This window comes from Lethenteron reissneri, chromosome 44 (genome assembly GCF_015708825.2).
Source record: "Lethenteron reissneri isolate LAM-NWPU_2019-01 chromosome 44, ASM1570882v1, whole genome shotgun sequence".
NCBI lineage: Eukaryota > Metazoa > Chordata > Hyperoartia > Petromyzontiformes > Petromyzontidae > Lethenteron > Lethenteron reissneri.
The window spans coordinates 3,426,765-3,442,364 of record NC_083822.1 but is presented as its reverse complement, the minus strand read 5'-3'; positions in this window follow the sequence as shown (position 1 = coordinate 3,442,364).

Here is a 15,600-nt window from a genome sequence, read left to right as displayed (position 1 = left end):
TGGTTGGCGAGTGGCCACGCCATAGGCCACCGGGTAAAATATTCGACCCCCACCAACAGGTACTTATTACCCCTAGGCGTGACCGGAAAAGGCCCCAGAATATCGAGTGCAACGAGCTCGTTAGTGCGCGAGACCTGGATGGATTGCAGCGGTGGATTAGCTGCCACAGGCGGTGGTTTCCGTCTGGCGCACTCAACACAACCCTTCAGAATATTCACCACGTCACCCCCCATTCCCGGCCAATAATAGTCACGCTGAAGCAGGGCAAGCGTTTTGTTAACTCCCAAATGCAAGAGGCGTTCGTGTGCGGCCAAGACAACCTTCCCCCTCACAGCAGCAGGCACCACAATCGCATGCCGCCGGGACAAACTGTCCCATCTCATCAATAGGCCTTGCTTAAGCTCGTAGGAGCCAGTTCGGTCGTGGTTACCTTCGGAACCCCCCGTCTTGCGGCGCAATGCCAGCAGGGAGCTGTCCGCCATTTGGAGACGGCCCCACTCAATCAATGACAGTGAGAGCAGCGAGTCCTGACCCCCAGGGGTAGCGGGACCATCCCCAATTGGTGTGCTCGCGGCCGCAACCAACGCCTCCCTACCTTCCGTAACCGGCGGTTTACAGCGCGCCGATCCCGATAAGCACGCACATTTGTGACAAGGCAACAATCGCGACAGAGCATCGGCATTTGTGTGTCGCGCGCACAGCGAATCGACCCATTCGAGGTCCTCCTTTGGATTAACGTTTTTCGTGGGGCTCGGATCAGCCTGCGCAACCAGCCGCTCTTCCGCAGGGACGCGTGCCGCGTGAGCTAGCACGGTGCCCTGCTGAATGACGGCCGGCCGCGACCCAGCGTTTAAACCCCTGACAACCGGATCCCTGTCAGCCCCAACCAAAGTGTGAGCCACCGACAAATCGAGACCTCCAACAGCCCTATTAGAAGGACCCAAAAGCGTGCCTTGATCCGAGGTCTCCCTCACCCATGGTTTCCGCAACCGGAGGGGAATTAACATTTGTGAACCCGGGGGCACGTGCACGGTCTGTGTTGCTAACGCTTGTATCGTAGCGCACGCCGTCCGAATTTCAGTAGGGTTCGTCAAAAATGAAATACGGCGACCCGATGGTAGTTCAATGCAACGCTGATCAATGAGAATTTTGATGGGCATTTTTGCCAAAAAATCTGTGCCCAATAGACAAGGAACCGCCAGGGAGGACGAAACGAAAACGGGTCCCGACAATTTGATATCCCCAATGCAAATAGACGCCCTAATCTGACCGATAATGCCCAACGATCCCCCATTAGCGGCGTAAAATGGCACATCCACTGGAAGCAGCGGACGACATTGTACAGGGAGAATGTTGTAAATGAGATCCGATATAATAGTCGCCGATGCCCCCGTGTCCACTAACACCCTGACCTCGACCCCATCAATAGATCCCGTAACGACGGATGAACCCGCTCTGGCAGCCACTATTCTGTGCCCCAACTCCGACCATTTAATGTCTCCCCGGTCCCGGCCGAATCCCCCTCTCCGAACCGAATCCCCGAACTCTACTCGGCTCTCCCCCGCCGCAACGCGACGACCCATATGTGTCGAGTATGCGGGCCGAGCATGTGAGGTGCCGCGACTCGCCGGGGTTTGCAGGGACGACTTGGGGCCTTGGTCGTCGTCCAGCCGCGGTCCCATGGCGCGCTGACGTGGGGCGCGGCAACCGGAGGCCACGTGGCCCCGGAGGCCGCAGTTATAGCAGGTGATGACAGTCGTCGGAGATCTCGGTTGCTCCAGCTTGCGTGCCGCTCGCAGAGGCGAACGACCCCCCGATCTCCAGTCCCCCGGTCGTCCCGCGATGAACGCCTCCTCTCGTGGGCTGACGATTTGGGGCACGGTGACAACTGGGCCCGGAGTTGAGGCCACGGCAGCGTTGCAGACGACTCCCTGTTTACGTTGAAGGACCTCGTGCGCTTGTATGCTTGTGGCGACCCGTAAGGATGAAATATCGGTCTCATCGGCCGTGTTGATGGGGACCCCCAGGTCCTGCGCCAACTTGAGCAGCTGCTCCAAAACCATGGCATCTTGGCCCTCCTCGTCCATACGAGGGAACGCGGCGTCGGCGAGAGCAAGCAACGCCGTGCGGTAGGCGAGCACGGTCTCCGTGTCTGCCTTCCGTCTTGCATAAAAATGATGGCGGCACACCGAGGGAGGACCATAGACCTTGGCCATGAGAGCCAGCGCATCCTTGAGCGTGGAGCGGTCCGACCTGCGTGCGGACGTGAAGGCCGCGAGCGCGTTGTCATCCAGCATGGCAGGCAGTGCCCGCAGTGCCGTAGCGTCGGACCAGGCGGACATCTCCTGATGCGCCAAAAATCTGCGCTGAAATTGGCTCCAATCCCCGCCTTCCGCCTTGAAGGCTGACAACGTGGGAAGGCGCTGCTGAAAGATGAAGTCGTCCTCCTCCTCGTGCTTCCTCTCTGCCGCCCCGTCGGTGTGTAAGATGGCGGCCCCCTCGGCGGGTGTGTGATGGCGGTCCGCCGCGCGCGTTGGTGACGTCAGCGGGCGCGCATGGAGAACCGCTGCCACGTGGTGATGGCCGTTCCCGCCAAAAGTCGGTGCAGATGAAATGGCGGCCATCGCCAAATCGTTTTGGCGGGAATCTGCAGGGCGACCCTGCAGAACGTCGGCCGCCGTTCCCGCTCCTCCCGACGAGCTGATCTCCGCCAGGATGGACGCGGCGGCGAGCAGCAGCTCCGCCAGACGGGAGTGCGCTTCGCGAAGCACGGCGTCAGTCCCCCGTCTCTCGTCCGGCGCCGTCGGCGGATCCTGCCCCGTGGGCAACTCCTCTTCCTCACCCCCCGATGCCAGCTGGCCCGCGTCGTCGAGGTTGTCCCCGTGGTCAATCCCGTGGGTCCGACGGTTCCTCCTTGTATCCATGCTTGGAAGACCGTTTCACTTCTGACGCCAGTTGAAGTATGGGAATTGACGGCAGGAACTTCTTGACGGGAACACACTTTTATTCAATCTTTACGTATCAAAATACAACGTGTAGTCTCCTTTCTTCCGACTTCACACTCCACTACTCTCGTGTAAACTCTAGGCCTCTGGCTACACACGATACCCTTCACTCGTGTAGACCCTACGCCTCTGGCTACACAATACACTCGACTCGTGTAGACCCTATGTCCCTGGCTACACAATACACTCGACTCGTGTAGACCCTATGTCCCTGGCTACACAATACACTCGACTCGTGTAGACCCTATGTCCCTGGCTACACAATACACTCGACTCGTGTAGACCCTATGTCCCTGGCTACACAATACACTGCATTCGGCTCGTGTAGACCTTACGCCTATGGCTACACACACTACACTCGCCTCTGGGTTACACAGAGTCCCGGTCCCGTTAGGACAGCGGGACTAGGTACCGCAGGGCCCTAGGTCTTCATCCCCGTCTTCATTCTTCGCTGGTTACACACTGCCCTCACGCCTGTGTGCATCCCCTTTTATAGCCCCTGCTCACGAGAGGCGGAGCTGATGCGTACTTCAACGTGAGCATCGCTCCTTAATGAACCAATCACGACGCACTCTCTATACGATCCGTTTTCCCCAGCGCGTGTTAACACTCCTCCACCAATCACACCGCGCTGCCACCCGATCACTCCCTCTCAGCACGTCACCGGCCCACAGCCAATCATCACGCGCTGGCATACGATCTCTAATCCCAGCGCGTATCACCTCTACATATGGATGGATGTTAAACTTCGTTCGCACCATACGTAGCCAACCATGCTAATTGGAGGTGCAGTTGTGGTAGTGATAACGGTTGGGGTAGTGGTAGAGGTTGTGATAGTGATAGGGGTAGTTAAAGGGATACTGAATGTGGTTGGGGTGGTAATAGGGGTTGGGGTAGTTTTAAGGGTTGGGGTAGTGATAGGGGTAGTGATAGGGGTTGGGGTAGTGATAGGGGTAGTGATAGGGGTAGGGATTGGGGTAGTAATAGGGGTAGTGATAAGGGTTGGGGTAGTGATAGGGGTAGTGATAGGGGTAGGGTTGGGGTAGTGATAGGGGTAGTGATAGGGGTTGGGGTAGTGATAGGGGTAGTGATAGGGGTTGGGGTAGTGATAGGGGTTGGGGTAGTGATAGGGGTAGTTATGGGGGTAGTGATAGAGGTTGGGGTAGGCCTGCTGGTAGCTGGGTGATCTCAAGGGGTGACTCCCACCTGGTAATCAACACAGCTCGTGAGTGTGTGCGTATTTCACAAAAAACACAAATTTCAACGACACGCTGGTGACGTGACCGTCCCATTTCTTTGAGACTTAGTGCACACTCTTTCCAAGCTTCAGATCGCATACACACACATACACACGTGACGTGCATAGAAAGAATAACATTGTTGAGTAGCCATCTGAGATTGTAATTTTTTTACATTCTGACAGCTTGTGGCTCAGCTTATTTGTACATTTGTACTGCAGTTTTGCCAACTTGCCAATAACAGTGTGCGATGGAAATCCCAGGCGGTTTTCATAGGAAGTGCCCAATCTGACTGCAGATCCGTCATCAACTCACCAGCTAGCATTTGCAAACTGCAGGATTAAAAACAATTCATATTTGCAACATGAGATCGCTTGTGTGTTTCAAATTATGGAAATACATGTGTTTTTTAAAAATATATATCTGTTTTCCTAATTTCCCAAACCCAAGCACCAACAGAAAAATGTTGAAAGTCAAAATGGGCATTGCTTGAGTTAAGCTGGGCAGGAAGAAAGGCAGCTTCCGCCCCCCCCCCCCTCCCAATGAAGTGCTCCTTGTAATAACTGAATGGAACCAAATCCTCTTGTAGAGGGTGCTCAGTGGTGGGATCAGCAAGGAATGTGGCCTTGCTGTACCGCAGGTGTCCATATCATGGGCGGGCAGAATTCAATTGCCATGGCTCATGGGGCAATTCCCGACGGAGACGGAACCTTGGATGGGTTCTGATGGGGCGGGGGGTTGTGTTACTCTGCTGATCGGATAACGTGGTGGGGTGAAACGCGTAATTTCTTCCCCCTTAATTTTCTCGACTTTTGTGACACGTGTTATGACGTGAGTTGCTGGCTTACGTCGTACCGAATTCACGTGCCTTTGCTGAGGGTTTTGCGCTGGTTGATGAGATCACATGTTGTATATATTTTTTTTTAATCTAGCAATTGTTGAAGTGCCAGAACACAGGGCAGTCGCCACAGTTGAGTGTTCCAACTTGAGATTATGTGGTGCCGCAGCCAGGCGTGCTCACATCTGGCGTGGCCAATGCACTTAAACGTATAATGATATTTCTCCCATACCCTTTGCATTAACTGATCGGACACACTCGGCCCGAATATTGTAGGAAAACTGTTCTGCCTCTATATTTTTTTGTAAAATGTGTGCCTCCACCCCTGCAACTTCTGTTTGGAATTTAAGATCGCACGGCCTTCTTTTACTCGCACAAACGCCGCTGTATTCACGAGTGGGTTGAAAGGAGCAGGGTGGGGAGAGGGGAAGGGGTGTGGGGTGTTCATATGGAGTTCATTTTGTCATTGCGCGCCACGCAGGTGACCCCCATTTGAGATAGCAGGGAACAACATGAACCGCACATGCGCTTAGCCCAGTGGTGTCTTTCATCCCTCTGGGGTCGATCAAATGAGCTCCACTTTGTAGGACATCCCTAGCGATCACCATATGCCGATACCAACCGCACAATAATAGTACAAATATTTCCACCCCTTTGTCAAACCATTGCTGGATAAAGGCCTTCTCATGCAGTGTCAGTCATGTTCTTTATATATATATAAATGTGTTTCATATCTCACCACGATGACAAGTGCTGGTTGACGAAGTGAGAAGGTGTCGAGGTGTAGATTCAGATGCCACTTGACACACCAACCTTAGTCATCGCCGGGAATCAAACTCAGGTGGCTGGATCCCTAGTGTCGTATGCTAACCTCAGCGCCACTGTTCCATTGCTCCATCCCTGTTATTAAAATATGGATCTTTATTGAATGCAGTAACAGAATTAGTTAAATGCATGCCATGTCTTGATATTTTGTTCGGGGACATTACCACCAATTCCCATTGTCTCTGTACTGAATTCGTCAAAAAACAAGTAGTTATTTTGTTATTTTCTTTCAACATATCTACGTGACTTCGGAAGACCCAAATAATATGAATTCGTGCAGTCACGAAAGCTTTAAGTCAAGATTTACATTCGTCATTTGTTGAATTAACCAGTGCACGAACACTGCCTGACCCCATCATGGGAATGTGGAATTTCGTACACGAGTTAAGGGCTGCCAACACAGATGAACACTACGCCCCAGACTCATTTGGGCGTGGAACACTGCATTTTTTTTATTTCTAAAAATTAAGGGGAATGAATATTCCTGGAATTTCATGGATCTTCTTGATGCTGGAAACTGCCCCCCTAGAATACTTTTAGTCTGAGTTTCAAAGTAATAGAAGACATATTTTACAAGAGCTGGAAATAAACCCCACAAACTTTGACAACTTCTGATGACTCCTGGAACAAATACGACTTTTCTTCGGAATGTATTATTGCATTACAGTTCCCTTTCTAAAACTGTATTCTTGCGGATTATATGGTTGCACTCTTTCCAACGCATTTTCAAGTAAGAGTTGGGGGATGCATCTTATACATGTAATCAAGTAGCAGTGCATGTGTGTGTGACCAGATTTTTATAACTTTATTGACGCCGGAGTGCATCTTACTCTCCAGAGCATCTTATAATCCCGAGAATAAGGTACATATTCTTGGTTCTTTCGGTAAAGTCACTTAGAAGGGAAATAATAAAATAATATAAATATTAAACAATAAAATTCTCACGACGTTTCGACTGCAACACAAGCAATCATCATCAGGTGTGAAATCCACAGCAAGAAAATTTGAAAAAACATGTGTGCCTCTAGCTGTGGATTTCACACCTGATGATGATTGCTTGTGTTGCAGTCGAAACGTCGTGAGAATTTTTATTGTTTTATATAGATATTATTTTATTATTTCCCTTCTACGTGACTTTACCGAAAGAACCAAGCATATGAATCCCTGCAGTCATGAAAGCTTTAAATCAAAATATGGTGCATCTTTAAAAATAAATATAATTCTAGAAAATAAGGGGTATAAATCCTTCACCACCACCAACATCCACAATAAGCTGCCATTTGATTACACTATAGTAGGCGCATAGCTATTTTTTTATATCGTGCAAGTTAGCACGTGTGTGCCCACCCGTCCGTAGTAGAACTCTCTCCCACGTGCTTGTCAATGCCCTGCTCTTGTCCGGCCGCCCTCATGCATGCGCTGGCCTGTCTGGACACGTGCCATTTAAAACCTGAACCCCCCCCCCCTCCCGCACACTTCAATTCCATAAATTATCTTCCATGATTGGCCACGGGGCCTTGGGCCTCCGCTGCATGGCGCATTCCTTATCTGTTGCACAAGTGAACGTGATACATAATCTGTGACATCGTTCACAAGAGGGGAGATCGCTTGTCGTTGCAAAAACACAAACGTCATCGATTACTTGAGAGTGACCGTCAACTAAATTGCTCTCAGGGGCAACAAACTGGCCCCATCTGACTACGGGTCTGAAGTCTCTTTCTAAAGAAAGTAAAATTTCATTTACATTTGCTACGTAACATTTGTTTTTGTATTTATCAAAACCTCGTGCCACGGAGGATTGGGGCTCCTGCAATTATAATCTCTTGAAAATAAACCTCCCTTAAAAGTAATAATGCATGCAACGTGTCACTTGTAGGTAGTCAAAGGTTTGATTTTTATAATTGGATCAGCCCTCATACTATGCCTTGCATGACACTTGACACTGTCTGTATAATGCACACAGGCTTGATTTAAACCACCAGCTCAAAAAGAGTCATCCAAATACATAATTTGATGGATTGAATCACATTCTTACATATGTTTTCGAGGGTTGTCACTTGGCCAGCTATAGGTCTCAATGTAATTTGTGACAATTTGTACGTTGAACTTTTTTGCACCGTATAGAGCCAACCGTGCCCATCGGAGGTGCACACTGGAAGATACAACATTTTACTGACTTGCATTGGGAATTAAGCTGGGACAGGTAAGCAAGTACACATCCTCTTGTTTGTTGGATGAACATACGGTCTCAAATTGAATGCAGTCTTGAATATAACTTCCATCCTTAATTGCGGCCCTTTTATTACTTTTGGGGAAATTAGTTGAGGGCAAAGCGTCGATAGCGCCATATTAAACGACGACCACCACCTATTCACGTGACCAAATATCTCATTTCCCTGAGGTGGTCTCATACAAGCGCTGACAAAGCCCGGCTCCTTGGAACGGACAAACTCTCCAGGTGGCACAAGCAGGCCTCTGTAGCTCCTGCGTCCAGCCCGCCACTCCACAGATTGCGAACACCTGAGAGAATTGCAGCGCAGGCGTTTGAACTCCGCGACCTGAAAATCAACCGCTTCAATCTCCACTATAACGTGTTCTTAATTATAACAAAAAAGCCCCCCACCCTCCCCCCAGCAGAAAAAAAAACAGTCTTTCATTGTGAAGGTAGGGCTGTGGCCAATTATGAGGTCACCTCTTTGACACAATACGGGCCATGCGGGCCGGCAGCTTTTTCATTTTTCGCTAAAAATGAAGGATCGTGCTGTCGCTTTCACCCCCCCCCCCCCCGACGTAAGAAATGAAAGCCGCGTTATGCTGAGCGAAGGTGACGCCTACGCTCTGCCTCCGACACGCCGGCACCCACCGTCATTCGGACGTTCATTCGGCAAAAGGAAATCGTTGGCGTGTGGACGGCGGATGTGGCCGTATTGACACAAGTGTGAACCGTAATCAGTTGCAGGCCGGGTCCTGGTGTGCCCGCGGCCCATGGGGGCAACCGTGGCGTTCCGCACCACGGAGGAAAGCCCACGTGACTGTGCCCGTCACGTGTGAGCTAATCGACTCACGCCGGCACAATGCATTGGCTGCAGTAGCAGCAGTAACATATGGGGCAGCAGCTTGAATGCTACTTCTACATCACAGTGTCTACATGCTTGGATTTAGCGTTGTGAAAGTGTTCGTCTCCTTGTTAACCTCTTGAACTTGAAGAGTAAAGTCTACCTTCTCATGCCAGGAATCAATCTTCCCGTAAGAGGTGAATTATATATAAATTAGATACATATAAAAAAAAATCTACATACAGCAATTGAACATGTATTAACTCTTCAATGCAGGACAAGGTTATAGCCAAGTACCACATACAATATAAACAGTATGTTTACATCTGGAAGTTCACCCAGCATTGATTGAAGCAAGCCTCACTCCGTTGATGAGATACTGAATGTCAAAACTGGTCCAGAGGTTAATATGTTGAATCAGAGTTGCTGAAATTATATACTCCCAGAGGGCCGTGGGGTCAATGGGTTGTGTAAAAAATGCCTCTCTTTATCTGGGGAGAAATATATGAAGACGACTTATCAGTTGCTTATCTAATTTTTGTTTATTGTTCATAATAACACTCTTGATTATTTTGTTTTATCCGACTCCACTGTGCTTGCTTGCACTGTCTCATTGACGTTGAGCAAGGCGGGCCAACTATGCCACTGACTCCACCCTGAGCGCCCGTCCAGACAAACTGGCGACAAAACCGCAATTTGACCTAAAGTTAGCATGGTGACCTTGCCACCTTTCGTCTTGGCACTGGACGTGGCCGTGAGGATCCTTCTGTTTGAACAGCGTAGCGACACATCAACGTGATGATGTACATTACAAGTTGCAGTATTCCAATGGGGGTTGGGTCATACGTTACTTTGTAGGACTTGCCGTGTTGCCAATGCTCAACCTCTATTATGGATAGTGTACGGACCTAAACATTCCAGGTTTGATTATCAGGCCCCAAAAGCCACTTTGTTAAGTTGCGTTTAATCTCAGTGGGGGCTTTATTTTTTTTACTTCAGTGCAGCCCAAAAGCACAGCTGTCACGATACGCATCGGTGCCGGAGAAGACAAAGGCCAACCAGGTGCAGATATGATCACCAATAGGTACCCCGTAGCGCACCCTAAGCATTCAAGAGGGCCCTATGAGACATTTTAGCCTCGCCTTACACTCTCCCCAAAACAACGTTTGTTTTCACCCGATTAATATCTTTCCATGGAATAGCTGTCAGCCATTGGTCACTCCTGAGCATGTGGTAGCATTTGTAAAACTGTCAAGCCAATATATACAATGCATTGTTCTAAAAGTGTAAAATATATATTTTCGTTTTATGTATTCTTATGTGTACCTTACTTTTCATTCCTGTGGTGACTCCTTTCACGGATCTACTTTTGGCAAAACTAAACCGGTTCATTGTAACATTGCACTTAAGGGCGAAGGTGCAGAAATGTTTCCTCTTTGCATGTCTGCATTTAGGATGCAGTATGTCTAAGTTGGAATCAGCTCCACCTGATGGATTTGCATCCAATTACAGCACAGCGATAATCAGACACATGCTGTAAGATGCCAGGAGTGTCTTGCAGGAGTCCACATCTCTGATGCTAGGTTCCAAGTGTGAAAATATAGGCCACTTATTTGCCACAATTAAAAAAGACATTCGGGTGAGTCATCCTGCATCCCAAAATGCAATTGTGAGCTTTCACATAAATGTCCTACCTGAATATCAGTCACGTGGTGTGCCAGTGGAGTAATATTTCGTGTGGGGGGCAATATTGCCCAATTAACGATGGCAAAATGGGTGCTGGTAATGAGGCAGGAAACTGTGTTCGCTCCTGCGTTAAAATTAGCACATTTACTGGATTGGCACAGCCCTCTGCAGACAAGGCCCTAATTTGTCGCCCGATTGCCCTTCCAGACTCCCAGCCGCCAGCTGCCAAAGCCCTCGGTATTACAATTTGTGCAACCTGTCACAAGCAAGTAGCATCATCGTCTGGGTCTTCTCTGGCACTCACCAGGGTTGCCTGCTCTATTAATGAGTTCTTACGCACAAGCTATAAAGTTACCGAGAAATGTTGCATTATTTTCTCAGTTGGGGAGCAATGTCTAAATTCACTCCTTTACAGATTTCCCTTTCCTGTCACAATGATACAGAATACACTCTTCACTTATCGTTCAATTTGGACGTGAATGTAAAAAGCACGTGAATGTTTGGAGCCAACACGTCCTTGATTCATATTGAAAAGGAGGGTTTTGTCCCTTATTTTATTGGTGTAATACGTGGTGGTATGGCATAGGCTCTGGTGGGGTTGACCAGAGCTCTCTCTCTTTAATGGCCTCAGTGTGACCGGTGCAGCACAACTGCTGTATATCTTTTCCAGAGCCATGCCAGGGCTATGCTTGAACTAGCCCGGAATGGCTCAGGATGTGCCAGAGTTGTTCTTTTTCCAGTGCAGAACCGAAGCCATGCTAGCTGACGTCACTCGCAATGATCGTATCGAGACGCGTGGAATTGATTTGGCGGTGCCGTGTCCTCACAGTGTTCTGACTGACATCGTATACAATGAATACATTATTAACCCAGCCCCCTGGCCCTGCTTGGCTTCGTGCCAAGTCCAGATGTCTTGTGAGGCCAGCGTGACACGTTTTAGGTCCGGCTCAGCACCGAAATAGCCAGTTAGGGGAAAAAAAACACCTGTACTGTGAGGGACCCATGTTGACTCAGCTTAAATGTGCCGGTGTGAAAGGGGTAAACCTGTCCGCTACGAAGTAGTTCCACGGCTGTTACGCTCGTGCTCACAATGCAGATTCTGACATTATTGGGCACCAGTTGGACATTCAAGTCTAGTTGATCTCACGCGTTTAAGATGCAGTGCAAATGAGTGTACAACCAGCGGAGAAACCGTTTATCTGCAACAAGGGTAAACAAATCTATGCCGAATATAAGCACGCGAAGCTTTTAAGACTAACAACCAAAATTAGCCTGTCACACTAATGCTCTGTTGCGCTTCATTCAAAGGGCAATGTTGGCCCACATAAGAAGTACACTACTCTTGCGAAAATAATCTTCTACCTAATTGTCAATGCTTCACTTGACAGCATCCAGTAACACTGTCCATGTAGGGACGGGTCTGCACAAGCCTCGAATCCGTACCTGGCCAGACATTCTGCAGATCGGCAGGCAAGCCAAGACAAACCCAAGCTGTGGGTTATGGTACCGCAAGCTGGTCCAACACTTTCTGCTCTTAAGCAGCGGGTATACAGCCATCACTTATTGGTGGAACGTAGATTCTTGATTATTCTTGCAACTTATACGTTAGCAACTTTACATCAGAGTCCAGCAAAAGCAAATCGTCAATCTGAATGACCAGTGGATGTGGTCACGTTTCTCTTGAGTCATGTACTGACCACGAGTGCAATCGACACATCGCACCACACCAAGACTGGATATGCTAGACAGTGCATTGCACAAAAGTCAGCTTGTACAGATTTTCTGTAAGTGGAAGGCACAACACACACTTTGATTATAACACTATGTAACACGATTTTCGTTCCTGTGTAGTAAGTGTTATTTTCTAATTGCTTATGCCTCAAAGGTATAGAAAATAGGCTATTATTCCCCACAAACTTTGCCTTTGTGACCAGGACATTATGTGAAGGAATGACAAACATGCACACCACGTTTTCTCATTTAAAATAGGTACATTTCTAAATATCAATGTCCTGGTCACAAAAGCAAAGTTTGTGGGGAATAATAGACATTTTCCGGTACTTTTGAGGCATAATCAATTAGGAAATAATACTTACTACCCAGGAACAAAAAAATAATAAATGTGTCACACAGTGTTATTAATGGAGTGGATTATTAAGTTAGATGTTGTTTCCTGGTCACAAAAGCAAAGTTTGTGGGGAATAATAGCCACTTTCTGTACTTTTGAAGCATAAGCAATTAGAAAATAACACTTACTACCCAGGAACAAATAACGATCTGTATTTTTGTTACACAGTGATATAATAAGCATTGTTTTTTAGAGCAGCTAACAATCGCATTCAACAGCCTCCTCCTCGTGCGCTGCGGTTTCAGCTACAAGAAAGGCTCACGGGCAATTCGTTTGTTTTTAATAACAGCGGAACATCTGCAGCGCGTGTGCAAGGGTGGATTCCATTGCACGGATGTAGAGGAAAGGAGTCGTCTTGAAGGTGAAAGGGAAAGGAAATTGAGTAACAAACTCAGTGGCTGGCTTGCCAGCGCAGTCCTGCAACACGTCTACCAAGCAGGACCTTGAACACGTGTGAACAGATTTGACTGCAATGCATGAAAGCGCTAAAATAAATAACTAATGCATGAAATAACACAAAAAATGAAGATAGATTTTAAACCAGCCTACACTAATTGTTGCACTGTACATGATATGTTGTAACGAGTATGTTGTATATATATAAACACATCTTTAAAAAATATATATACCGTATATGTATAACAAAAAAATGATGTTGGCAGACATTTGAAATGTAAAAAAAATATTCTTGTTAAATATCTTTACATAGTTACACAGTATCCCCACACTGCACTTAGGACATACAGGCACACGTATGTGCTGGAAATTAATTACGCGTGATAAGCACGTGGGCAGCTTTCTGCTCGGCGTCTTGGTCTTTTTATACGAATAAGTCGAAAGGAAAAAAAGCATCAGTCTCTGACAAGGTTAATGGATTCTTATGCAGAGACTCTTTAACTGTTAGCTGACAGTGGACATGTGCATTGCATGCTTTATGCTAGAATAAAATGCCAAATCACGCTTTAGCAGTGGTGAAACGATAATTAACATCAGTTCTTAAACGCACAATAGATGCATCGAAATGCATGTAAAAAAAATCGATGTTTTTCAAAATGCACACAGGTACTCTGTAATGCATGTCACCCCTGCAGCAATTAGAGATGCTACCATGCACCACAATATAAACAAATACATCAATTGTCGAATAGAATCGAGACCCTGACTCGCTGAAATGCATCGGGTCGCCGAGGCGTTGAATATTTCCACTTCTCTGAGACCAGCGATCTTCACTCATTTCAGAAGGGGCCCACTTTCGCCGATGAGACGTCATCAGTGTGAGGGGCTGCCACACATTTGGAACCATTGGGGTGTTGACAGCAGCACGATGCTGATGATGGGGCGTGTTGCCACTATTCGTGTATCGTCGGGGGCCACACTAAAGGCCAACGTGGGCCGCAAGTGCTACTTGGGCCTCGCAACGAATAACAGTGGCTTGTGCGGTTGTTTCAGTGGTTGGCCACTGTGAATCATATTAAGATCTTGTCGTGAAGTCACGCCGACGCTGGGTTTTACAGCAAAGTTTGGGCATTCCGAATGTCTCCACCCCAGGATTGTGCTTTGCTGCATTATAGCGCGCGTGAGAATAAGTGCGAACATGTGCAGGCAGTGCAGAGTTATTTATTTACAACACACGTTGGATTGTTGTCTCCTTACATTGCATCGATCTTATGTTACTGAATTCTTTCAGGACAACCTTGTATACCCTCACACTGTACAGCTATTATGTACTTACATTGGATTTTTAACCTTCCATAACCATTAACGTCAGGAAGGGACAATGTTTTTGTACAACATGGAATACAGTAATGAAGAATTTCTGCAAAGGCCTGGCCGTTTGAATCCATTATTATATTTTTCCCAGGTAAGGCCCACTGAGCTACATAGCTCTTCTGCAGAAGCGACCTGGCGATATGATATTCTCGTGTGGAAATGTGTAGCAGCCAAACACTCTAAACGCATGCTGATTCTTAATGTGGAGGGAAAACCCGCAGGACCTGGAGAAAAGTCCACGGGGGAGAACACTCCAAATATACAGGCGTTAGGATCGGGATCAAACCTACGACCTCCTGCATACCAGAGGAGGTAGTTAACGTTTCGCCACCACTTTGTCACTCACCCCCGCAAGGTGAAAAACCTGGACTATCATATCCCATAGCATTTACAAAAGCGTAATCTACAATTATCTACACCTTTGCAATCTCACTTGAACGTCACAGCATTCGTGTCGGGGGCTGTTTACGCGTCCGTGTCACTGTGAAGTGAGAGCCTGCATTACGATATCAACAAGGTGGGGTCTGACATTCCTGCAGAGGCTGATTCCGTAGTCAGTGCGACTTGTATAACGAATGTATGTTTTATTTATTCAGATTTAGTGACTGGTTTACCCTTTTCTCTATTTTTCTCTCCGTGTGTGTTTGTGCTGTTTGTTGTTGTAACTTGCTGACCCGCCCCATACTGGACATCTGTGGAAAAAAAGTCTAGAGTTTCATATGATTCCTGCCTGCAGTCTCAATAAAGATTCTGATTCTGACTGGTAAATTAACGACAGGACAAACTGTAACTTGCGGCCATAATATTTTGGCGAAATAGTTTGTTGTTGAGTAAATATCGCAGTTTAAATCTTGTCATGGTGGAACATCTACAGTGGAAAATGAAGACGAGTCGCCAAATGATTTGTTTTTTCAAGAGGCATGCTTGGCATTGCTGGTGGAATTAAAAAAATACTTTTGACAGATTTAGACCCACAGAACTATTGAGAATATCCAGAAATGTTCCAACAGCCATTACATTACGTTGCTTTTTTTTTAAAGCACTGACCTTCTTA